This window comes from Gorilla gorilla, chromosome 1 (assembly GCF_029281585.2).
Source record: "Gorilla gorilla gorilla isolate KB3781 chromosome 1, NHGRI_mGorGor1-v2.1_pri, whole genome shotgun sequence".
In the NCBI taxonomy this organism is placed as follows: Eukaryota; Metazoa; Chordata; class Mammalia; order Primates; family Hominidae; genus Gorilla; species Gorilla gorilla.
Genome location: NC_073224.2, coordinates 39,496,262 through 39,521,031, shown reverse-complemented (window position 1 = coordinate 39,521,031; position 24,770 = coordinate 39,496,262). Strand labels below are relative to the sequence as shown.

Here is a 24,770-nt window from a genome sequence, read left to right as displayed (position 1 = left end):
GTGGCAATGTCTGAAGACATTTTCCTACCATCAGCACTGTAGTGAGGAACCCTACTGGCATTGAGTATGTAAAGGCTAAGGAGACTATTAAGCAGCCTATGATGCCCAGCACAGCCCCCTACAATAAAGAATCATCCAGCCCAAAATGTCAATAGTGCCAAGGTTGGCAAATCCTGCTCTATCCTAGGCACTTTACGTTTTCTCATTTAATCCTCACAACAATCCTATGAAACAGTTGCTGTTACTCTTTTACAGTGAAAAACCTAATGCTTAGACTGAGATTAAGTAATTTATCCAAAGCACAGAGCAATAGATGAAGTGGTAATTCAAACCAAGATCGGTCAGATTCCTAAAAACTTTTTGGGTCCAGGAACTGTGTCTGTTAATTTGCATATCATATAGAGTTCCCTATGGCTGCTGCAACAAATTAACCCAAACTTGATGGTTTAAAACAACAGAAATGTAGGCCGGGCACAGTGGCTCACACCTGTAATCCCAGCACTTTGGGAGGCCAAGGAGGGCAGATCATTTGAGGCCAGGAATTCGAGACCAGCCTGGCCAACATGGCAAAACCCCATCTCTACTAAAAATACAAAAATTAGCCAGGCGTGGTGGCGCACACCTGTGATCCCAGCTATGCAGGAAGCTGAGGCACAAGAAACGCTTGAACCTGGGTGGCAGAGGTTTGCAATCCAGCCTAGGCAACAGAGACAGACTCTGTCTCAAAACAACAACATTCTCTTTTTAAAAATAAAGCAAAACAACAGAAATGTATTCTCTCATACTTCCGGAGGCCACACACTTGAAATCAGTATCCCTCGGCCAAAATCACAGTCTCAGCAGGGCCATGCTTCCTCCAGAGCTGCTAGGAAAGAATCCACAAGCCAGCATTCCTTGGCTTGTGGCTACATCATTCCCATCTTCAAGACCAGAGTCTTCAAATCTTGTCTGCTCCGTCTTCATGTCACCTTCTTCTCTGTGTGTGGCCAAATCTCCCTCTGCCTCCCTCTTATGAAGATTCATGTGATTGCGTGAAGGCTTACCTAGATAATCCAGGATAATCGCCCCATTTTGACATCTTTAACTTAATCACATTTGCAAAGATCCTTTTTCCAAATAAAGTAAAACTTACAAGTTACAGGTATTAGATCAGATCTGATATCAGATCCTAATCCCTGGAACCTGCACATTTTGGAGGCCATTATTCAGCATACTACACATATGTCTTCCCAAGAACGCTGCAAGATCATTCTGTTATGCACATTTTACAGATACACCAGCTTTGTGGGAGATGATCCACGCTCTAGATGTGTAAGACCGAGTCTATGACCCCTAGAAGCTTGTCAGGTGAGGCAAAAGCCTTTGCAGGAACACCTACCATACACACACACACACACACACACACACACACACACACAACTATCAATTGACCTGACGAGATTTGGCCTTACAACCATTTCTAAATTTGGAAAATATTTTTCACTGTACTATTTTTAATTGCACTGCATTTTTTAAGTGCTCAAAATTACTTTTAAATCACCTCTGTTGACTTTATTTGCAAAGTGAAGACATTCTTGTGATGCAAACAACTGTTCCCTGGTCTATCTGTACCTTAACTCGGATTTTTTTTTAAATATGAGCTTTCTTAAGTCGGGGACTGCACCATAACTTAATATATCAATACCTTATATGTGTTCCACCTTTTCGTTTAACACTTCATATTGACCAAAGGGCTTCGGTTAGTGTGAGTTCCTATGCTCTACGTGCTAAATCGGGGGAAGGGGAAGTGACTTTCTTTTTTCATCTCCATTTGCCAGATGTGATAAGTGAAACATCAGTAGCTATTCCACTTTATCATGCAGCTCCCAGACAGCTCCAAGGGAGAGTCCTTAGAACATTTCTTCTTGTTCTACCTTCTACCTTCAGGGGATGTAGATCTGGACTTATTAAAACACAGCTAACCCAGGAACTTCTCTGATGTTCACAAGACTCTTTCATGTATTCATTCACTGGGTCAATGGTAGTTGAGAGCCTCCTACGTGCCAGGCACTATGGAGATGCAATGGGGAGCAAACACATATGAAAATAGTTTCACTTATGGTTGTGTAACATCAACATTACAATCCCAGATCTGACCTCCTTTAACACGAAGTCTACATACCATTGATTTCCCAGGCTCCCAATCACCTCCCTCTCTGAAGTCCAGTGATTCAGTAGATCAGCACCCCATCATCCCATAACTGTGGTGAGTGGAGCTCTCACATCCATCACAACCATATACAGAAATTGGTATGTTAATCAAAACAGTCGAAGAGTGAATTCACTAAAAATTATGTATGTGTGTGTCATATATATATATATATCCGTTAAACATTTTATTTTTTGCTGGGTGCAGTGGCTCACCCCTGTACTCCCAGCACTTTGGGAGGCCAAGGCAGGAGGATCATGTGAGGTCAGGAGTTCAAGTCCAGCTGGCCAATATGGTGAAACCCAGTCTCTACTAAAAATACAAAAAGTAGCCAGGCATGGTGGCGTGTGCCTGTAATCCCAGCTACTCAAGAGGCTGAGGCAGGAGAATCGCTTGAACCCGGGAGGTTGAGGTTGCAGTGAGGTGAGATTTGCACCACTGCACTCTAGCCTGGGTGACAGCAAGACTCTGTCTCAAAAAAAAAGTTATTTTTTGTGTAAATATTCCTCCAATCTTTCAGAGTGGAGTTAAGGGTATCTTCCTTGCTCATAGATCTGCGGTGTGGAGTTACGAGTCCTCTTTCTCATGGGTAGCAGACCTACTATTTATCCCTGAGGGTCTCCAGTCTCTGCTTCTTTAAAGTAAAGGGAGATGGTGAAACCCAGGGCTAACCTGGTTGGGTCTGCAGAACTTAAAAACTCGCCTCCTTTGTTTTTAGTCACTTGCTTTTAGTTGATTTTAAAACCCATATAACTAAGAGTCATGTAGCTAAACAATATATATCTAAACCCCCACTAGCTTCCTTATAGATAACCTCTCTGACATATGTGTCGTCACAGTAATTAAGTCGTTTTTCAGAAACTTGGGGTCAGCTCTTGTCCAGTTCAAGCCAGCTAAGACCACTGACCCTTCAGCTGGGCATGTGTGAGTGGCCGGTGGGTGACCTTTTAACACCAGAAGACCAGAAACCCTCCCTCAGATCATGCTAATCATGCCATTTGTGAACACGCAACCTACGAAGAGCCACAAAGCCCACTAAGCTTGCGAAGATCACCGATTACCTCACTTTTCCTTACCCCCATCACCATTTCTGATGCCTCAGAGGGCCTAGGTGCTCCATCCCATAAATATCTCTAAAACCCCATCTTTGGAGAGGTGGATTTGAGACCTGTTCTCCCACCTCCTTGCTTGGACGCTGTATTAGTCAGGGTTCTCCGGAGGGACAGAGCTAACAGGATAGATGTATGTATGAAGGGGAGTTTATTAAGGAGATTGACTCACACAATCGCAAGTTGAATTCCCACAGCAAGCCATCTGCAAGCTGAGGAGCAAGAAAGCCAGCAGTGGCTCAGCCCAAGTTCCAAAGCCTCAAAAGTAGGGAAGGTTTCAGTCTATAGCCGAAGGCCCAAGAGCCCTTGGAAAACCACTGGTGTAAGTCCAAGAGACCAAAGGTCAAAGAACCTGGAGTCTGATGTTCAAGGGCAGGAAGCATCCAGCACAGGAGAAAGATGAAGGCCAGGAGACTCAGCAAGCCAGCTCATCTCACCTTCTTCTTCCTGCTTTTTCTAGCTGGGCTGGCAGCCAATTAGATGGTGCCCATCCACGTTGAGGATGGGTCTTTTTCTGCCAGTCCACGAACTCAAATGTTAATCTCCTCTGGTAACACCCAGAAACACTCAGATACACCCAGAAACAATACTTTGCATCCTTCAATCCAATCAAGTTGACACTTAATATTAGCCATCACAGATGCCTTGTGAATAAACCCTTTCTCTGCTGCAAAACTCACAGTCTCAGTGATTGGCACACTGAGCAATGAGCAGAATAAGCCCTTTTCGCTATCAATGGTGAAGACACTTGTGAGGCAATCCCAGTTCAGAAGCCTAGTTTTTCAGTATCTTTTCCCCAATCTTTTCAATTCTCTCATCCACATCTAATTTGTGTGTGTGTGATTTGACTTGCCTTTATTAAATCCTCTGAAAGCTTTTAGGTTAGTTTTCCAAGAAAATTTTTTGCACTCACGTTATACGTATTAATTCAATTAAATTATGTAAGTGTAGTAACAAGTCCAACTGGCATAATCAGGTTTGGGAACAATGAATTCTTGGTAAGAGATAATTCATATCAACTATGGAAGCAAAAGCATGCCAGGTGCCAGTAGGCTGTGGACAGTTATCTTTTACAGAGGGCCTGGGAGTGAAGGTCAGTTAGGTGACTGTCCTAAGCAGAGGTTGAGTAAAAGGGCCTCCACCAAACATTTGCCTTGAACGTGTTAAACAAAAACTCCTATCAGCCAGCCATGGTGGCACGGCCTATAGTCCCAGCTGCTCTGGCGGCTGAGATGGGAGAATCACTTGAGCCCAGCAGTTTGAGGCTGCAGTGAGCTACGATTGTACCACTGCACTCCAGCCTGGAAGACAGAGCAAGACGCTGTCTCTAGAAGTAAATTTAAAAATAAAAATTAAAAAACTCCCAAGAGGACATCAGTTTTTACCAAGCTCCTGCACTTTGCCCCAACAGACCAGACTAAAAATCAAAATAGAGTCACCTATGCTAAAGTTCCATGTCACCAAAACTAAACTAAGTTGTCATCTAACCTTTCAAGAAACGAGGAGAGAGAGAGAACAGCCAATTTCCCAAGCAGGCCAGTTTCAATCTTCAGTGGGCAAAACGAAGTTCCCTCTGCACTAGTCCTTAACCTGAAGTAACCTGGTATTAACCAGACAGTTCTTTCTCTAGTGTTCTGTCTGGCTCTGCCCCTCTTACAAGGAAAATAACCTTGAAACAGCCAATCCACTTTTTGTTATCTGTTTCTGCTTCCTTCAGCCCTTCTTCTGTCCATAAAAACCAACCCCCTCTGCTCAACTCATTGGGGCATTTATTCTATTTTATGGGTTCTACAATCACAAATAAAGCCAGCTGAGATCTTTAAACTAACTTTGCTGTAATGTTGCCTTTTGACAAAAGCACACCTGAAGCAGTTGTTGGGCCCAGCCAGTAGCTGGTGAACCAGCACCTGGGACTGTTTATGTGGCTGAGGGCTGTTGACTGCAGAGGATAAGGTCAGGCGGCCAGAGCCATGGGGGGAAAGTGAGGCAGGCTCCATTCTACGGCTGCCACTCAAGCTTCTGGAAGCCCATTGGCAGCTCCTGAGATGACCAAAACCAAATGGCTGAGGGCTTTTTATCTTTGCAAATGTACCTTACCACGGAAGAAAAAGTCACTGACTCCCCATTACTCGGCAAAAGAATATGCCCTGCTCAACTTCCTGTGTTAGACGGAAGAAAAAAGAGCCCTCTTCCATGGCAGCCCTGGCAGCGCCCCCTACAGACCTTACATTAAAGCTCTTCTTGGTTAGTTACACCCACCGAGACCAGAGCTGTGACTCCCTGCCCATCAGGCTGGGTGGCACGTGCAAAGAGCCTTCTACCAGAAGACCTGGACTGAACGGCCAGCCCCATCCCCTTTGAGCCAGGGGAACTCAGCTGGTCTCTTCGCTCTGCGAACTAGTTGTCTTGTTTACATGGGAGGACTCATCCTTTACCCAGGGAGTCGTTGGGCGATCCCGTGCATCTCAAACAGTAGTAAGCATCCGCCCTGGGCTGAGGTTAGCTGGGGTATCTTCCTGTCTCAAACTAAAGGATCAGCAGGAACCTCAGTTTTACTCCAAGGAAAACAATTTAGCACATTATTATTATATTTATGCCAACACAGGTTCAGCATGGAGTAGAACAAGAAATCCCCGTGAGTATTTAAGACAACAGCAGACTTTAGAGAGATTTGAAACCTGCACACAAGCTGCACTGGGCGATACCACCTCAGAGAAAAATCACCATCCTCTGCCATCCTGTGCCTGGGCTACTAGGGACTGCTCCTGGGGAATGGCTGAGAAAAACAGAACTATGTTAAAATACTCTGTAGACTGTGGAGTGCTAGACAAATAGAGGAGATTATTTTTATTTATATTCGCATTAGTGTTAGCATTGGGTTCCCAACTAGATGGGAAATTCTTGAGAATAGAAACAATGTCTTGGCCAGGTGTGGTGGCTCATGCCTGTAATCCCAGCATTTTGGGAGGCTGAGGCAGGACGTTTACTTGAGCCTAGGAGTTTGAGACTAGCCTGGACAACACAATGAGACCCCATCTCTTAAAAAAAAAATTAATTAGCCGGTTCTGATGGTGTACACCTGTGGTCCCATGAGCCCAGGAGGTCGAGGCTGCAGTGAGCTGCGAAGCCATGATTATGCCACTGCACTCCAGCCTGGGTGACAGAGCAAGACCCTGTCTCAAAAAAAAAAAAAAAAAAAAGAAAGAAAGAAAAGAAAAGAAACAATGTCCTTCTAATGTCCTTCTTGCGGCTTGCTTTCTCTGTTTTCTTCCTTCCCAGGCCTGCGCTGAGCATACCACAGCTGCTCCATAAATACAGGGGTCCTGAGGACAATGAGGAGACCCTAAGTGTTAAGTCAAAGACATCTGGATTTGAATGAATCTCTCAACTGAAATTGATGAGGGAAATCCTCACAGAGGCCCCCTCCTCTAAGCCCCAGAGAGCCTGTAATTGCCAGCAGAATCTGCCATTCTCTGTGACAGTCCCTGAGGCTAGCAATGAGGTTTCCTGTGCTGCAGAAGGAATCTGAGGAGGTACCCAGAAAGTCTAGACAAGCCCTGGGAGATGGGGACAGAGGGCGAGAGAGAGGCTAAGTCAATCTGCAGAAAGAGAAGGAAAAGGTGACCTCCAAAGATAGGCTTGGCTCTTGGGGTGGAGGCCGTGTGTGCGTGCACGCGCATATGTATAGTAGGGGGAGATCCACGGCCCTGCCTGGAGGGGCAGCCGTTGGAGGTGAGGAATGAGGGATGTGTCTCAGCAACAGGTCAGCGGAGGATACGTGTGGCCCTCTTACACCATCCATAGCAGGCGCACAGTTGGTATGTTCAACACCTCCATGAAGACACTGCAGCTGGCCGGGTACAGTGGTTCACACATGTAATCCCAGCACTTTGGGAGGCCAAGGCAGGTGGATCACCTGAGGCCAGGAGTTCAAGACCAGCCTGGTCAACATGGTGAAACCCTGTGTCTACTAAAAATACAAAAATTGGCCGGGCATGGTGGCATGTGCCTGTAGTCCCAGCTACTTGGGAGACTGAGGCAGGAGAATCGCTTGAACCCGGGAGCAGAGGTTGCAGTGAGCCAAGATTGCACCACTAAACTCCAGCCTGGGCAACAGAATGAGACTCTGTCTAAAAAAAATTAAATAAATAAATAAATATTTTAAAAAGAAGAATACAAAAGAGAAAAGAAAAAAGCGGGAGTAAAAGGTGGCTGGGCCAGAGGAGGGTAGCAGTTTTGGGGTGAACGTGGAGTTCCAGAGAGTATCAGGGGACTGGAATTAGAGGGTGAAACGGGAGTGACTAGAGATACAGCTGGGAATTAGAAATTGGATCCTCCTACATGTTCTTCAGAAGATTCAAGGCTGAAAATTACTCTTCAATTATTTACTCTGTTTCTGTAAGTGCGTCTTCAGATGCGACCCAGCTCCAAGTCAGAACTGTGGGGGTCGAGGATTCTACAAGGTTGCCTTGGGTGAGTGGCTTTTATTTGTATTGATTAATTATATCTGCCACTTTGCAAAAAAGTGACTTGAGGTGAGGCAAGAACATTTAATCTCTCTGAATCTCATTTTCTTCCTCTGACAAATTGGGCTCCTGACATCAGGTGAGAGGTGTCCAGGTGTCCTGGTAACCAGGTCTGAGGCTGTGGAAATTAAATAAGAACACGTGTGAAGCGCCAGCACAGTGCCTGGGACCCAGTAAACCTCCAGAACTGCTGGCCCTTCCCCAAAACAACTTGCCATTGTTCCCAGCACAAAGAAATGATAAAGGCTTGAGATGATGTATATGCTAATTACCCTGATTTGATCATTACACATTGTGTACATGTATCAAAATATCACACTGTACCTCATCAATATGTACAATTATTATGTATCAATTAAAATAATAATAAAAGAAAGAAAAAATTGGAAACAACCCAAATGTTCTTCAGTTGCTGAATAGACCAACTGTGGGTTTAAAAAAATCCCAAAACTTGGTCATCTAGTGGAATCCTGTGACTGTTTAAAATGCAATAATAGGGTAGAGTTTCCCTGAAAGCAGAAGCCCTCTATAAGTACAAGTTGTTACTGCTGTCTTTATTATTATCTTAAAGTGCTTTGCAGACATGGAAGTTGACAAAGGAAATGTAATAACAGCTTCTCCAAGAACTTCAAGTATTCTTATGCATTACCCAAATCTCTCTAACGTCTGGGGAAAAGGGTTGGAGAGGAAAGGGAGGCAGTTTTAGTCTTTATCCCTTAAAGATGCTGTCAAGGGAAGGAATGACTCATTATGTCTACTTCTACCTGAAACACTCAGGCTCATGATAGAAAGGCCAGCCCCATTCTGGCTCAGAAGTGATGGGACTGCGGCTTCAGCCCACCTATTTGGACTCCTAAGTAAGAGTTTTTTGCACCATTCAGCACAGCCTAACAAGCAGGACACAGAGCTGTATAGACCAGGCTGTAACCATAAATAGCCACACACGCACGTGAAGCACACACACACACACACAAGCCTTATTGTCCATTTGGCCTGGGGCCTCCCCTGCCACGGCTGCTCTGCCAAATGGGGAACCAGAACAGAACACGAATGGGCCTTTATTAACCCAACAATGATATTTTCCGAGAAAACATCCCAGCCCAGCCGATGGCCCAGTTGTAGCTGACCAGTGACAGGAGCCACCACAGCCCCCTTGGGCAGACCACAGAGGTACCCACCACCCCTTAATCACCCTCTCCCTTCCCTGCCAGCCTCTGCTCCAGAGAAACTCTTGATCTCATTTAAGACTTTTCCCCAGGGTCAAAGATGTGTGTGAAATGAGATCTCGAGTTCATTTGTACCTGATTTGCATATGACTAGCATATTTCTGCACAGGCTTTGAGACAGTCACTTCTATCTCTTCCCCACCCACCCTCAAATCCTGCCCTTCCTCCTGGGCCAGGAAAAGCCTGCTTTTGTCCCCATGTGCCTGACAGCCACTTTTGTGATCCCTGTGCATGAATCCTGGCCATCACCCAGCAAGTACAGCCTCATCTGAACCTGTCACTGTCTCCCAGTGCACTTGCCTCCCTAGCCACCTACTTTCAAAAATGAGAAAAAAAAAAAAAAACCCCTATCTGCTTTCAAAAATGCCCTTAAAGAATTCTTTGTTTTCTCCATCGATTTCTTCAACACCTTCTACTTGAACTTGCTCATTTGGCTTTCCCTTAGGAGCCTGACAGGGCCCAGAGTCAGGGCCTGGCCCAGGCCTGTCTCATCAGTATTCCAATCGGGTGCTCCTGTGCCCACCATCAGCAGTGAGTATGCAGGGGTGGGCAGGTGGGCAGTCCTGCCCCGGCCCCTCACCCTCTCTTCCCCTGCAGCCCAAGGTCTTAGCGACATTGTCCTGGTGGGCCCTGCACAGCTAGCCTCACATGGTAACAGACACTCAGCCCCAGAATAGATACATCATCTAACAAACCATGAGGCAGGAGCCTCACAACCCTTACCCTGAAGGATTTAAGGACATAAGAAGAAAGATATGTCTTGGCTTGTTAAGCTGCCAACACTCAGCCAGAGGCCCTGTGCTGGGCTGGAGCAGAGAACTCTAGGGAAGAATCTGCTCTTGTCAAATTACAAATTACATATCCCCCACCCTGGCCCAGGCCCTGCCTCCTGGGCCTCAAAGAGCCCCAGAAGTGCTGGCTGTAGATCCCCTAGAGAGGCTTCAGAGAGGATTACCAGGATTGCTCAAATGAGACGATGAATGTGAGGCTGCTCTAAAAGAAAAGGCACCCCGCACAGGCAAACTGATGGCATTAGGATTATTATGACTATTACGAAGGTAAAATGTTCTGCAAGCTTAAAATCTAACAAGGGAGAAGTAAAAATAGCCAATCCAACAAGCCCTGAAGTGTGCTATCCTCTTTTCTAAGTCCTAATACTATTAAAAACAGAAAAGTGGTTCTACAGTGCTAGAATCTATAAACCTCTTTTCTTCCACAGTATGCTGTCTGTAATTTGCTCTCGGTAAGAGAGCGTGAGCTAATAGGGTACAGTGCAGGGAAGTGCTGATAAAGCGCCCAGGGAGACTCCCCCAAGTCAGCCCACCCTGGGCCACTGTCCTGAGAGCAGGTCTTGACCAAGTCCAGAAGGCTATTTTCTGCTATTCAGAAACTTCCTTCGGCAACAAAGAGCTTTCTGTAAAAGACTGCCCACTGGAAATGGGAGTTCTCCCTCTCTCTTTGCTGGGTGGTGGGTGATGAGGTTTAGATGGCTCAGTGATTCGGTTCAGCCATCACCACCACCTGACCGTGACCATGGCCCAGCTCCTCCCCTTCAGTGCCTCAGTGCCCTCAGATCTGAAATGATGGCCCCTTTACCCTGCTTTACGGCCTGGAGAGAAAGACAAATGGGACAGATAGCCTAAATGCCTCCATCTCTTCTGAGCAACATCTAAGAAGAGTAGTAAAAACTGTGAGGCTGGTGTGCCATGGTTCATGCCGGTAATCCCAGCACTTTGGGAGGACAAGGTGGGAGGACTGAGGCCAAGAGTTCAAGAACAGCCTGGCCAACGTAACAAGACCTCATCTCTACAAAATGTTTTTTAAATTAGTCAGGCACTGTAGCATTCCTATAGTCCCAGCTGCTTGAGAGGCTGAGGCAGGAGGACTGCTTGAGCCTGAGAGTTGGAGGCTGCGGTGAGTTATGATCACGCTACTACACTCCAGCCTGTGTGACACAGCAAGACCCTGTCTCTACAATAAAAACAAACAAACAAACAAAAAAACTGTAGGAGGTACAGACCTTCATTATCCAGGTGTGTGGAAGCAGGTAGGGAAGTCAAGCTTTGCCCTCAGCCCCCAGGAACGCTGGGAGAAATAAATGACCTTGAACTTGGCATTGCTGGGTGTCCTGTGCAGGGAATGTGTGGACTCTAGGGTAGTGCTGAGAGTGAACTAGCCAGCCCCTACCTAACAGCCTTTGTTCTCCCCAGGGAGTGCTGATGAAGTTCAAGAATCCTCCTCTTCACTCCCTCACTGGGCCAAGTGGATGTAGCATGGGGCCCCAACTGCGAGTTGTCAAATCAGAAGGGCCTGATACAGGTGAACCTTCAGGAGCCCTGGCTACAATCACTGGCTTTGACATAGTAATTAGTGGAGCCCAGCAAGAGGCAGGCTTTTCAAATGACTGTACTTACATTTGTTATAGGATTGTTCAACATAAAGATTTCCAGTATAAAATTATCTAAATGAACTCTTTATTTAAAATGCACACACATTCCTTTGAGGAATAAAAGTGAAAGGTCACTCAGAACCTTAACTTCCAGGTGGGTGTCTGCAAGGGTTCCTTTTGGTCACTTGTAACACAGCTGTTCTCCCTACCCCACAGCTGTGTAGGCTAACCTGTGCATTGGATCCGGTATGAAGACTTTCTTCAGAGAATGTCCAGAACCTTCAGGTGTTAGTTTAGCTAATTCAGCAGAGGATGGCATGCATCTTGCAGTGACAGCAAGTGCCACCAAGCTATGAGAGTTGCACATTCTTATACGCTATGGTGGGATTCCCTCTCTGAGATTGGTGTCTATAGGGGTCCTGCTGTTCACACCCTTGCTATGATGGGTTGTATGTGAAAGTTAATTACAATGATCCTAGATTTGATAATTGTGCTTGCTGCCTCTGTCACCCCCACACATCTGGTGGTGGGTTTTGCAGACATGCAAATTAGGCCACCCTAATATATTGATGTAGCTGAGATACCCTTCCTTAGGATGCAGACAGCTCTCATGGGTTGGTATTGTCAACTGAAGAATGTTGAGGTTCATACAATTAGAAAGGAGAGCCTTATTTCTCATAAAGGGCTGTAGCCTGCAGGGTAGTCATTCTGACAGATTGGGAAGCATAGCCTCCAGTCAGAAGCCAGAAACAGATACTCCAAGGGAGGGGCAGAGGGGTCAGGAATTTATGCTGAGCAGGGTGGCTGATTATACATATTCAGTAAGCTAGAGGAGGAGTCATGAATATTTATGAAAGGAAAAAAACGTGCTCATGCACAACTGAGCTTCATACCGTTTCTTAGGACCCATGTACAAAAAAATGGCTGTGTTAGCATGATCTGGGGGTGGAGTTTTCTACCCTCTGACATCAAAAGGTGAAGCAGAGGACGTGAAGACCCTCACTGAGCATTCTCCATAGACTGGCCAAGACCACTCTGTGGTTGGTGGTCTCTTATCAGGCAAAAAAAGAGGGGCAGCATCAGGTGGTTGGTTGATATCAGTGTGGAATCTTTTGAAAGGGCTGGTTTCTGTTCAGCCCTCGGAAGAAAGCCTAATGGTGATTAACAAGGGAGGGAGTATAACAAGGTGTTGAGTCCCCCATTCCATCATGGCTGAGAACTCAGTTTTCAAGGTTACTCTGGGGTTCCTGGGCCAAGAGGTGGTCCCTTCAGTCAGTTGAGGGGCTTAGGATTTTATTTCTCAACGTTGTGTCATAGTTCTTATTTTTCCTCTACACAAACATACTTTAGTGTCCCTTAGAACACAACCAAACCTCTAAGAGCAATGCCATGTCTCTCAGTGCTTTTCAAACTCCCCCTTCTCAACAAGCCCCTTCACAAGTGGGGAATAAACCAGACCCTAATCGCATAGTCCCCCAGCCAAAGACAGAACTTGTAAACATGTGCAGCACAGGGACAATGTCTGGCTTCCTGCATCACTAGCATGAGATCTTCCACAGGCAACTGCACAGGGACTCAAATGATCTGGATGATAATGGCAGAACATGTCCTCTAGCACAATCCTATATGGTCTGGGTAGGGCTGACCCAGAATGGGCCAATCGTTGTACCTCATGCTCCTGCTATAGTGATTGGTTTAGAAAAAGACATGTGACCTAATTATAGCCAATCATAGGCTTCTCTGGAATTAATTTATAAACATTGGGTAAGACTAAGACTTGTTTTCTTTCAACTGGAGTTGTCAAGCCAGGAGAATGTGAGTCCAGGTGGCAGCCGTAGCGCCTGCATACAAGCAGGGGTGGGATAGACCAGATGGAAAGAGGGAGAGGACACCTTGAGAACCTTATCGGAGCAACTGAATCTAGCTGTGCCTAAAGTAACAACAGAACTGTTAAATAAGCAAATAGGAATTCTATTTCTAAAGGAATTAGTGCGGTTTTTCCGTCAAACCCAGAAGTTCTGATAATATGATGTTTGTATATTCATGCTATTTCCATATTTTCTCATGTTCACACAGGCAATGATTAATAAATGCTCATTTACTTACTAAGCAAAGGTGGTATACAGTAGCTCACATTTTCCTATACCCACAGTTGCCCTCACAAGGCAGCTAAGCTAATTCGAATGGGTCCAGGCCATAGGACAGAGTTCCAAGGACTGTAGTTTACACCAGCTTCCACACCACCTCCCCACTTTGCAACGTGTCCCTAGAAAATGTCCAAATGTCTCTTGCACAGTCTTCTTACCTGTTAATTTATTAATTGTCACCTTGGCCAACCAGGTTTGTATAGATTTAAAAAAGGAAACAGGCCCAGTGCCGTGGCTCATGCCATTTTGAGAAACAAGGCAGGGGAATTGCTTGAGCCCAGGAGTTTGAAACCAGCCTAGGCAACATGGTGAAACCCTGTCTCTACAAAAAACACAAAAATTAGCTGGGTGTGGTGGCACACGCTTATAGTCCCAGCTACTTGGGAGGCTGAGGTGAGAGGATTGCTTGAGCCCAGGAAGTTGAGGCTGCAGTGAGCAGAGATCACTGCACTCCAGCCTGGGCGACAGAGCAAGACCCTGTCCCCCTGCCAAAAAAAAAAGAAAAAAGAAAAGAAAAAGCGGAAACAGTTTTTAGAATGAGTCCCCCCAGCTTGTTGTCACTCTGTTACAGTCACCAAGAACCTAATGCCAACAGTCACAATCATGATAATAGCATGCATTTATACTTCTTTAGATATGCTAAGGCATGTTACTTCCTCCTCTAGTTCTTTAGTTCAGGAGATTAACATGTCCTCAATTCACCAGGGGCGATCAGGCCACAAACTGATTAAACCAAAATTCCAAAGAAATTGCTTAAGGAGCAAAAAGGACTAGTTATTAATTTAGAATGAGAAATATGACATTTACTGTCTAATTGACAAGAGGGTTAGAGAATTTACTTTGACCAGTCTGAATATTGTCTTCACAGTAAGAAAATCTACTGTAGAAATTTAATGAAGAAGACCATTGGGTAAATATGAAACAAGATGAATGAACTTGGATAGTCATGTTGCTTATTTTCATCAAGCTGGAAAAATGAGATGAATCATGCTTGTCTAGTGGTCAGATAATCATTTCTGCAGGTCAGAGCACCCTCTCCAACAGGGCTACAGACTTCTTAAGAAATTCTTGCATATTCACACAATAGGTCCCTTCTCTACCTCCTTCTCTGTGTATTCAAGTTGCTGCCATCATTCAAGGCTGATTTTAACAAAAGATGCAGAAGAGGGTGTCAACCTGAAATAATCAAAAGGATCAGAATCCTTTTTTTTTCTTTTTTTTCATTCTGTCACCCATGCTGGAGTGCAGTGGTGAAATCATAGCTGCCTGCAGCCTTGACCTCCTGGGCTTGGCCTCCCAAATAGCTAGGATTACAGGCGTGCATCACCGCATCTGGCTGATTTTTAAATTTTTTTAGGGACAGGATCTCACTATGTTGCCCCGGCTGGTCGTGAACTGGCCTCAAATCATCCTCCCACCTCAGCCTTCGAAAATGTTGGGAATACAGGCATGAGGCACCCCACCTGGCCTTAGACTCCAATTTTAAAGGGTTTATTCAAGGGAAAAACTGGAAATGGCTCTTCAGGAGACACAGACTCCAGAGAAATAGGGTCACTGTTCCAAATTTAAAAGTTACATGGTTGCTTGTATAGGCAGAAAACAAAGAAATTTAACAGGATTACATTTTCTAATCAAGGTTGGTTTATGAATTACAACAATTTAATTAGTTTCAGTCTGTTTTCTTTTCCCTACATCTTGTTTTCATTTCTTTTCCAATTTAAAAGGGTATGTCTAACAGGTGGCTCATACCTGTAATCCCAGCACTTTGGGAGGCCGAGGTAGGCAGACCACTTGAGGTCAGGAGTTTGAGACCAGCCTGGCCAACATGGTGAAACCCCATCTCTACCTAAAATACAAAAAATTAGCCAGGCATGGCGGCAGGCGCCTGTAATCCCAGCTACTGGGGAGGTTGAGGCAGGAGAATTGCTTGAACCTGAGACACGGAGGTTGCAGTGAGCCGAGATTGCACCACTGCACTCCAGCCTGGATGGCAGATCGAGACTTTGTCTCGAAAAAAAAAAAAAGAAAAGAAAAGCAAGGTAATATGGAAGTGAATCTATAATGAAGATCAATAGTGAAGAGGAAAGGGGATCTTCCCTGGTGCTTTTTAGTCATTCAGTACATTTTACAAAATAATGCAGCTAAGGAAGCTGGCTCATCTATAAACAGAGAAACAAAGGTTACAGCTGCTTGTCACATGACTCAGCCTCCATAATTACATTCCTTTTTTTTTCTGAGACCGAGTTTCCCTCTGTCGCCCATACTGGAGTGCAGTGGGTCAATCTTGCTCACTGCAACCTCCGCCTCCCGGGTTCAAGCAATTCGTGCCTCAGCCTCCCGAGTAGCTGGGATTACAGCCGTGTGCCACCATGCTTAGCTAATTTTTTGAATTTTTAGTAGAGATGGGGCTTCGCTATGTTGGCTGGGCTAGTCTCGAACTCCTGTCATCAAGTCATCTCCCTGCCTCGGCCTCCCAAAGTGCTGGAATCACAGCCACCGTGTCCAGCCAGATTTCTTTAAGGCTCAAAATAATTTAGAGTTCCAACAGCTTAGATTTTGAACTACTTATTTTCGCAAGGGCAACCAAGAATGAGAAGGATCTGGAGCCCATCTCTGGTGGACATTGCTGGTCGCCTACCCAACACCCATTTTGCATTCCCCACTCCTGACAGAACTCCAATTTAGTTCAGCTATCATGCTCATACAAGCCAATGAGGTGCATGGCTCTTAGGAAGTTAGCCTCAATTTTATCAACTGAAAAAAATCCTGAGATTTATACATTTAGAAAAGGAGCCTTTATTTCTTATAATAGGGGTCACAACCTGTAGACTGGCCATCCCACAGGCTGGGAACTGTAGCCTCCAGCAGACCCTGAAAGTAGGCACTTCAAGAGGGGAGGGTGAAATAGGGATTTATGTTGAATGGGTTGGCCAAGTATATATATTCAACAGATGATAGGAGGAGCTATGAATATTCATGAAGGTTGTTCATGAACACCTGCATACTGAATAAACATGCATGTTACATATGACCCATGTTCATTTAGAGGCAGAGACTTAACATGTAAATGTATTACAGTTGGGCCCTATATATCAAAAGGTGAAGCAGAGATATGGGGGCACTCAAGTGCACAGGCTCTGTAAACCAGCTAGAACCAGCTCATGGTCAGTGGTCTCTTATCAAGAGAAAGTCACAGCCATCAGTTTCTTGTCCAGTCAAAGCTGTAGTTATGGCTGGAGGAAGAGGGTCAGTCAGCATCTGGCGGGGAGCTATGATTATTTTCATCTTGCTTATCTTGAGGCCATTGCTTGTTCAGCTGCTAGAAAAAAAGAAAAACCTTGTGACAGAACATAGCTTATTCTTGAGAGCTTGTTTGGAGGTTCTAGCAGGGGAGCATGGCTACTCATACATCCTTGACCAAAGCTGGGTCCTCCTCCATCGGGGATGGTCATCCTCTTTGAGTGCGCAGCTTTGGGAGGGACGTACTTGGAGAGAGAGGGAGGAAGGGGATACCCACCTAGCCAGCCGGATCAGCCGAATCAACCCTGACGATCCATGGGGTGATAGGTGTCGCAGCCAGATCACCCTCACATCTGAGAACATAGTTTATTCTTTAATAAACTGTGCACGCTTAACCCTTACCTGGCATGGCCTTAGGTCCTATGTATAATTTGGTATCTTATTGCCAAAAAGAGCCTCTTCTGTCCGTCTTATAATCTCTATTTTATCATTAATGCTGGTCAGTTGTTGCGTCTAAACCGCAAAAGGGAGGGGGTGTAATGAGGCTTGTCTGACCTCCTGTCCTGTCACAGCTGGGCACTGTTTTTAAGGTTTATCTGGGATCCCCTTGGCCAAAATGGGGTCTGTTCATTTGGTTGAGGGCCTTAGGATTTTATTTTCTACTTGCACTTTTTTCCTGTGAACATTCTCCTTCTCACTGAGGCTGAACTGGGGCTGCCATCTTGCACCAGCCCTGAAGACGAAGTGTGTGCCCAGAGGAGGCTGAGGGAGAGGCTGACAGAGAAAGAGAGCCAGAGGCCTGTGTGGTGTCCATCCTGTCGTCCACCTCCCCTCAGGACTTGAGTATGCAGGTGAAGGAAATCAAAATATTAATACTTTACCCCAAAACAGATTTCTTTGACATATTCTGAAGTGGCCTGCAAGGTTGTCTTTTGCGGGAGAAATTTGCAACTGTAGATCTGTAGAGACTCTGCATTAATGCAGCCAGCCCTTCCCTTGTCTGGAAAGATTAACTGAGATTCTGACACCTGCAGGTCTGAAAAGAAGCATCCGCCATCTGCTCTTTCTGAGGGTTGCTCCCCGTGAGGTTTCATCTACACAACAGGACTGCCTTTGCTAGCCAAGCCACTTCCTTTCTTCCTCCCACAACCTGTGTTGCCACTGAAACCTGTCTGGGGCCATGCTCTGAGCCCACATTCTCTCTGCAACCTCAAAGTGGTGCATAAGCTTCTGCACCCCACTAGGGGATTGGGTCTTCATTCTGAAGCTTCCTGTGTATACATGTTAAACAAATTCATGTCTTCTCTCCTATTAGTCAATCTGCCTCATGTCAGTGATTTAGGGGGCCAAGCACCTTGACTGCTTCACAGGACAATAGCTGTCTTTATCGTTTAAGTGAGCAGAGCTGTATTTTTCATTGCTTGCAGCCACGGGCAACCTAACTGAAGCACTACCTCATTTGAGGAACATTTGAAGAGACAGGCACGTTGGTTTGGTATCCTAAGGCGGAACACAACAAGCTTATCTTCTTTAATAAAGTTATTTGACTAGACTCTGAACCAAAATAGGTGGAACAAGGTCCCTCAAAACCAAATAAATCTCTAGTTAGCTAACTCACTTCAGTCCTTCCCATCCATAAAGCCTCTCCAACCACAAGAGAAAGGAGAAAGAGAGAAAAGGTGAGCTAATAAGACTGGTGCTTTGAATGTGGCTTTTGGTGTGAGTTTAAAAAAAAAAAAGAAAAGAAAAAGGTAATAAAATAAGACTGGTGCTGGGAAGAGTTTAAGAGTTTTGCACAGAATGGCTTGGCCATTGGGATTAGATTGTCCCTCCAGTAAATGTGCTGGTGAGACGGGGACAGGCATTGGGTTGAAGAGAGGGGGCAATTACATTCTTCTAAAAAACTGGCCAAAGCCAGCTCCAGAGGCACCCAGAACCTCATCTCTCCCTCCCTCCTGGATTCCTGCCTCATCTTTCCCAGATAAGACTCTTTAACTTCCTCTGAAGAAGAAAGTCATAAGGTGCGAATATTCCCTGAAATACCTTTGAAATACTTGAATAAATAAAACAGAGGAGGCCTGGACAGTGGCTCACACCTGTAATCCCAGCACATTTGGGAGGCCAAGGCAGGAGGATCTCTTGAGCCCAGGAGGTCGAGTCTGTAATGAGCTGTGATTGAGCCACTGCGCTCCAGCCTGGGTGACAGAGGAAGACCCTATCTCAAAAAAAAATTAAAAAAATAAAACAGGGAAAGACAGGGAAAAGCAAAGCTGACTCAACAGTATGTGTAAGCCAATTATAGAAAGAAACTTTGATCTCATTTCTTAAATGCATTGAATGAAACACTTTCCGTGACATTCGGCCAGATGTCTTCTGCTAAAGAAGCAGAAAGGCTGGAGAAGAGAAGACACAGACAGAGGACACATGGAAAGGAAGGCAACTTGCTGTGTGACCCCAGGGCAGAACTAACACCTAGAAAACCTCCCAAGTTTTCCTCTCCTTGCCTTTGTCCCCCAGATCGCCACCCAGAACTCTGGCTGGGAAAAGCGGTTTCTTTGTGATTGATGCTCAGCAGGCAAAGTCATTGACTCACATAGTGATACATAGGTAATAAAAATAGATTCCAGAGCAAGTCTGATGCCAGCTCCCAGCCTATGACTTCCTGGCATCAAAAGAAAGAAATTTAGTTGAGCAAGGAGGTTCTTAGAGTGAGAGAGTGACTGAGTGCAGTGACTCATGCCTGTAATCCCAACACTTTGGGAAGTCGAGGTCAGGAGTTTGAGACCATCCTGGGCAGCATAATGAGACACCCTTCTCTACAAAAAAAAAAAAAAAAATTAAAAATAAAGAGTAAGTGAGAAAGCAAGTGTGTTTATTCTTCAGTTGGGAGAGGCATTTTACCAAAGATGAGGGCAGTGGGTAAAGTAGATTCTGTGGCCCTGGGAATAGCCTTGGACTAATATGGACTCCCACATTAGCCGAGCAAAAGCAACAACCTCTCATCCGTTCCACCCTCCCCTGCCAGATTGTGAGCTCTCAGGGCCCCTCAGAGCTCCTGGGTCAAACCCAGTCAACGGCTGCGTCAGCATTTTCAGGCTACCAGAACTCAGCCTCACCAGACCGGAGAAAGTACAATGTTGGTTTGGGGCCAGGCAAGCTAGCTCATGCCTATAATCTCAGCACTTTGGGAGGCTGAGACAGGATGGATCACCCAAGCCCAGAAGTATGAGACCAGCCTGGGCAACTTAGTAGGACCCCATCTCTAAAACAAACAAACACACAAACAAAAAAAAACACACAAAACTTTGGTTTTGGTGTTTGTTCTCGTTTTATAATTTTTATTTATTTCTAAATTTATTTTATCTTATTTTTTAATTGACATACAGTAATTGTACTTATTTATGAGGTACATAGTATGTTCTTATTTTTTAAAAAAAAACTATCCTTTCTCCCCTTTATTTTACCATTTAAAAATTAATTATTTATTGTTTTAATTTAAAAGTATACAGATTCAATTATTTTTCTAAATTCAAGCAAAGAAAATTAGGGGAAAAAGTCAATCCTACCACCTGCTAACACAAGGAATGACTATAACAAGAATCAGGTAAAGCTTTAAAACGCCTTGAAACGACTGAGGAACGCAAAGGAAGGCTGGAACAAAGGGAATAAATATACCATGTTTTTGGAGAGGAAGACTCAACATACTAAAAGCTTCAGTTCTCCATAATTTAATTTATAAAGGTGATGCAGTCTGTTAAAAACACCATTTTTTTAACCAGACAAACTGTTTATAAAGTTTATGAAAAAATGAATAAGAATACCTAAGAAAATACTGATAAAGAAGATGAGGAACGAGGCCTACCAGATACTAAAACATATTCCAAAATTTCAATAATTAAAACAGCTTGGGGTCTGGCACAGTGGCTCACGCCTGTAATCCCAGCACTTTGGGAGGCCAAGACAGGTGGATCACTTGAGGTCAGGAGTTCAAGACCAGCCTGGCCAACATAGTGAAATCCCATCTCTACCCAAAATACAAAAATTAGCCAGGTGTGGTGGCAGAAACCTGTAGTCCCAGCTACTCAGGAGGCTGAGGCAGGAGAATCGCTTGAATCCAGGAGGTGGAGGTTGCAGTGCGCAGAGATCATGCCACTGCACTCCAGCCTGGGCAACACAGCAAGACTCCATTTCAATAAATAAATAAATAAATAAATAAATAAAACAGCTTGAAGAGAAAGACCAATGGAATAGAAAAGAAAATTTTAAATAGAAAATTAAAAAATAGAAATGTTGTGTATAACAAAAGAGACCTTTCAAATCAATGGAGAAGAGGAACTTGTCAGTAAATGGAACTGGGAAACACGCCCATACCTGAAGGGCAGAGCAGTAGCAGCCTCAGGACAAGCTCGGACCAATGGTAGAAAAGAGATAGAAGGAAACAATGGATAACGCCCCTCCTTTCCTCCCCCTGTGGCCAAAGAACTGTTTGGAAGCATCCTGCTGTTTCTTGTGAAGCCTGGCCAGCCACCTTGCATGTGCCTTCCTGCCTCGCCTTCTCCATCCCCTTTTACTCTCTCTTGCTTCACTGTAATTTCATCTCTCTATTGCTTTGCTTTAAGATCTGTTCTCTGGCTGGGCGTGGTGGCTCACACATGCAATCTCAGCACTTTGGGAGGTCGAGGTGGGTGGATCACCTGAGCTCAGGAGTTAGAGACCAGCCTGGCCAACATGTGAAACCCCATCTCTACCAAAAATACAAAAAACTAGCCTGGCGTGGTGTCATGCACCTGTAATCCCAGCTACTCAGGAGGCTGAGGCAGGAGAATCGCTTGAACCCGGGAGGCGGAGGTTGCAGTTAGCTGAGATCACACCACTGCACTCCAGCCTAGGCCACAGAACAAGACTCCATCTCAAAAAAAAAAACAAAAAAAAAGATCTGTTTTCTAGGTAATCTGGGCTAAGACACGAGAGAAGACATGATAGAATAAAGCATGATAGAATCTCTTTGAATCCTGGAATAAGGAAGACCCATGACTCAGAAATTCAGGAGCCACAGAAGATTGATAAGTTCAAATACATAAAAATTAAAACCTCTGCATGGCAAAGAGCATCAATAAGCTAAGTCAAAAGTGAACAAGCAACTGGGGAAAATAATTGCAATTCCTATCTCAGACAAAGGGTTAACCTTTCTAATGTATAAAGACTTTCTAGAAATCAGTAAGACAAAGACTAATAACTCAATAGAAATAGAGGCAAAGGATATGAATAGACAGTTCACAGGAAGGAAAATACAAACGGCTCTTAGGCATGTGAAAAGATGCTCAATGTCATACATCACAAAAGAAGGCAAATTAAAACTTCATTGAGAGTTATATAAGGAACTCCAATAACCCAGTATTAAAAAGACAAATAACTCAATACAAAATGAGGAAGAGATTTGAAAAGACACTCCGCAAAAGATTAGGAAGAGAGCTGGGTGCAGTGGCTCATGTCTGTAACCCCAGCACTTTGGGAGGTTAAGATGGGAGAATCACTTGAGGCCAGGAGTCCAAGACCAGCCTGGGCAATGTAGCAAGACCCTGTCTCTACAAAAAATTAAAAAACTAGTCAGGCATGGTGGCAGTCACCTGTAGTTCTAGCTACTTGGGAGGCCAAGGTGGGAGGATCATTTGAGACCAGAAGTCCCAGGCTGCAGTGAGCTATGATTGCACCAGTCTCTGCACTCCAGCCTGGAAGAGAGACCTTGTCTCATAAAGAAAACAAACAAACAAACCATCCAAAGATTAGAAATAGCCAATAAGTACTTGAAAATATGTTCAACATCATTAATCATCACGGAAATGCAAATTAAATCTATGATTAGATACCACCACATATCTTCTACAATGACCAAAATATAAAATAATAACAATATCAAGTATTGATAAGGATATGTGACTATTGAACTTTTGTACTTTGCTGATGGGAGGATAAAATGGTACAACCACTTTGGAAAGCAGATGGCTAGTTTCTTACCAAGTTAAACATACATTGTATCATATTACTCAGAAATTTCACTTCTTGGAAATTACTGAAGACACATGAAGTCATATAAACACAAAAATATTTTTACATTATTGTTCATAACTGCTTTATCCATAATAGTCCCAAGCTGGAAATTATATATCCATCAAATTTGTATTTTTGTAAAAATACAAAAATTATCTGGGCATGGTGGTGTGCTCCTGCAGCCCCAGCTACTTGGGAGGCTGAGGCAGGAGAGTCACCTGACCCCAGGAGGTGGAAGTTGCAGTGAGCTGAGATCACGTCACTGCACTCCAGCCTGAGAGAAAGAGCAAGACTCCATCTCAAAAAATAAAATAAAATAAAATAAAAAATAAAAGTATACATATTCCATTTTTTTTCTAAATTTAAGCAAGGAAAATTGGGGAAAAAAGCCAAACCTGCCACCTGCTAACAATTAGGAATGACTATAACCAGAATTGGGTAAAGCTTTAAAACACACTGAGGAACACAAAGGAAGGCTGGAACAAAGGGTATAAATATACCATGTTTTTGGAGAGGAAGACTCAACATAATAAAAACTTCAGTTCTCCGTAATTTACTTGATAAAGGGGATGCAGTCTATTACAAACACCATTTTTTTAACCAGACAAACTGATTATAAAGTTTATAGGAAAAAATGAACATCAACATATGAATGAAAAACAAACCCAAAAGGTGTGGTATATTTGAATATTCAATGGAATACTACTCTGCAATAAAAAGGAATGCAACATCATGGGTGAATCTCAAAAACATGCTGAGCAAAAGAAGCTGGTCAGAAAAGAGTACACATTATTTGATTCCATTTCTGTGAATTCTGAAACAGGCAAAACTAATTTTCTTTCACAAATAAGACTTTTTTATTTGCCACTATTGTAAGTCCTAACTTCAAACAGATTTAAGGACCGTGGTTCATATCCATCAGCTCGTTCAACTTTAGCACCTGTCTCGTCCCCAGTGGCTTTTCCAGAACTGCTACCTTCACCATGAAGCTCCATGAGTTTTCCCAGTTCAGACTTGGGCTTCTTCAGCATTTTTACTTTGCTAATGAAGACATCATGGAGAGGATAAATAGATTGGCAAGCCTTTTATATGTCTTTTCCAATAAATGCAATCAATTTATTGACCACTTCTTTCAGGTCATTTGTCTGCGCCTCTCAGGTCATGATTTCCAAAATCTTCTTCCGGATTTGGCAGACTTGTTGATGCTGAGCATAAGAGGTCTTCCATATCGGATTGTTGTGTTTCTTAGTAAAATCAACACAGAACAGACGAAGCACGTAACCGTTGGTAGTCTTGACATCGACAGGAGCTTCGATCATTGTCTGCCATTTTTTGACCATGGAGCTCATTTTGTCACGGGTCAGATCCATGCCATGGAAGTTAGTCAGGCAGTTTTTGCCCTGAACATCTTCAGTAATCAGCTTGAATTTTCTAAATACAACATCATCATTCTGCAAATCAGCAAGACTCACTTCAAACACACGACCCTTGAGGCCATCTGATACATTTGGGTTCCTTCAGTCCTGGTGACTAGCATCTCTCCAATATTTCTTGTGAACATAGCAGGTGCTTTCACATCATACCAATCTTTCTTAGGAAATGGATCAACCACTTTCTTCCTGGCCCCCTGTTTGCCACCTTTCTTAAGGTGCTTATTCTTGCCAACTGCCACGGTGCTGCTCGGAGAGCCAAAAGAGCTGAGAGAGCCAAAAGCAAAACTAACTTATAGTGATAAAAATCACAGTAGTGGTTTCTCCCGACAGGATGGGAAGGGTGTTGATTGGGCAGGGGCACAAGTCAATCTTTTGGGGTGATGGAAATGTTCTATACCTTGATTGATTCAAAACTCTTTGAACTGTATGACTAAAATGAGTCCATTCTGTTGTATTAAAATCAT

General features: G+C 44.2%; 1 pseudogene; it reads right to left on the bottom strand.

Moving 5' to 3' along the window:
* Nucleotides 1-23,730: 23,730 nt before the first annotated feature.
* Nucleotides 23,731-24,449, bottom strand: LOC101141449 (small ribosomal subunit protein eS1-like; annotated as a pseudogene).
* Nucleotides 24,450-24,770: the final 321 nt, after the last annotated feature.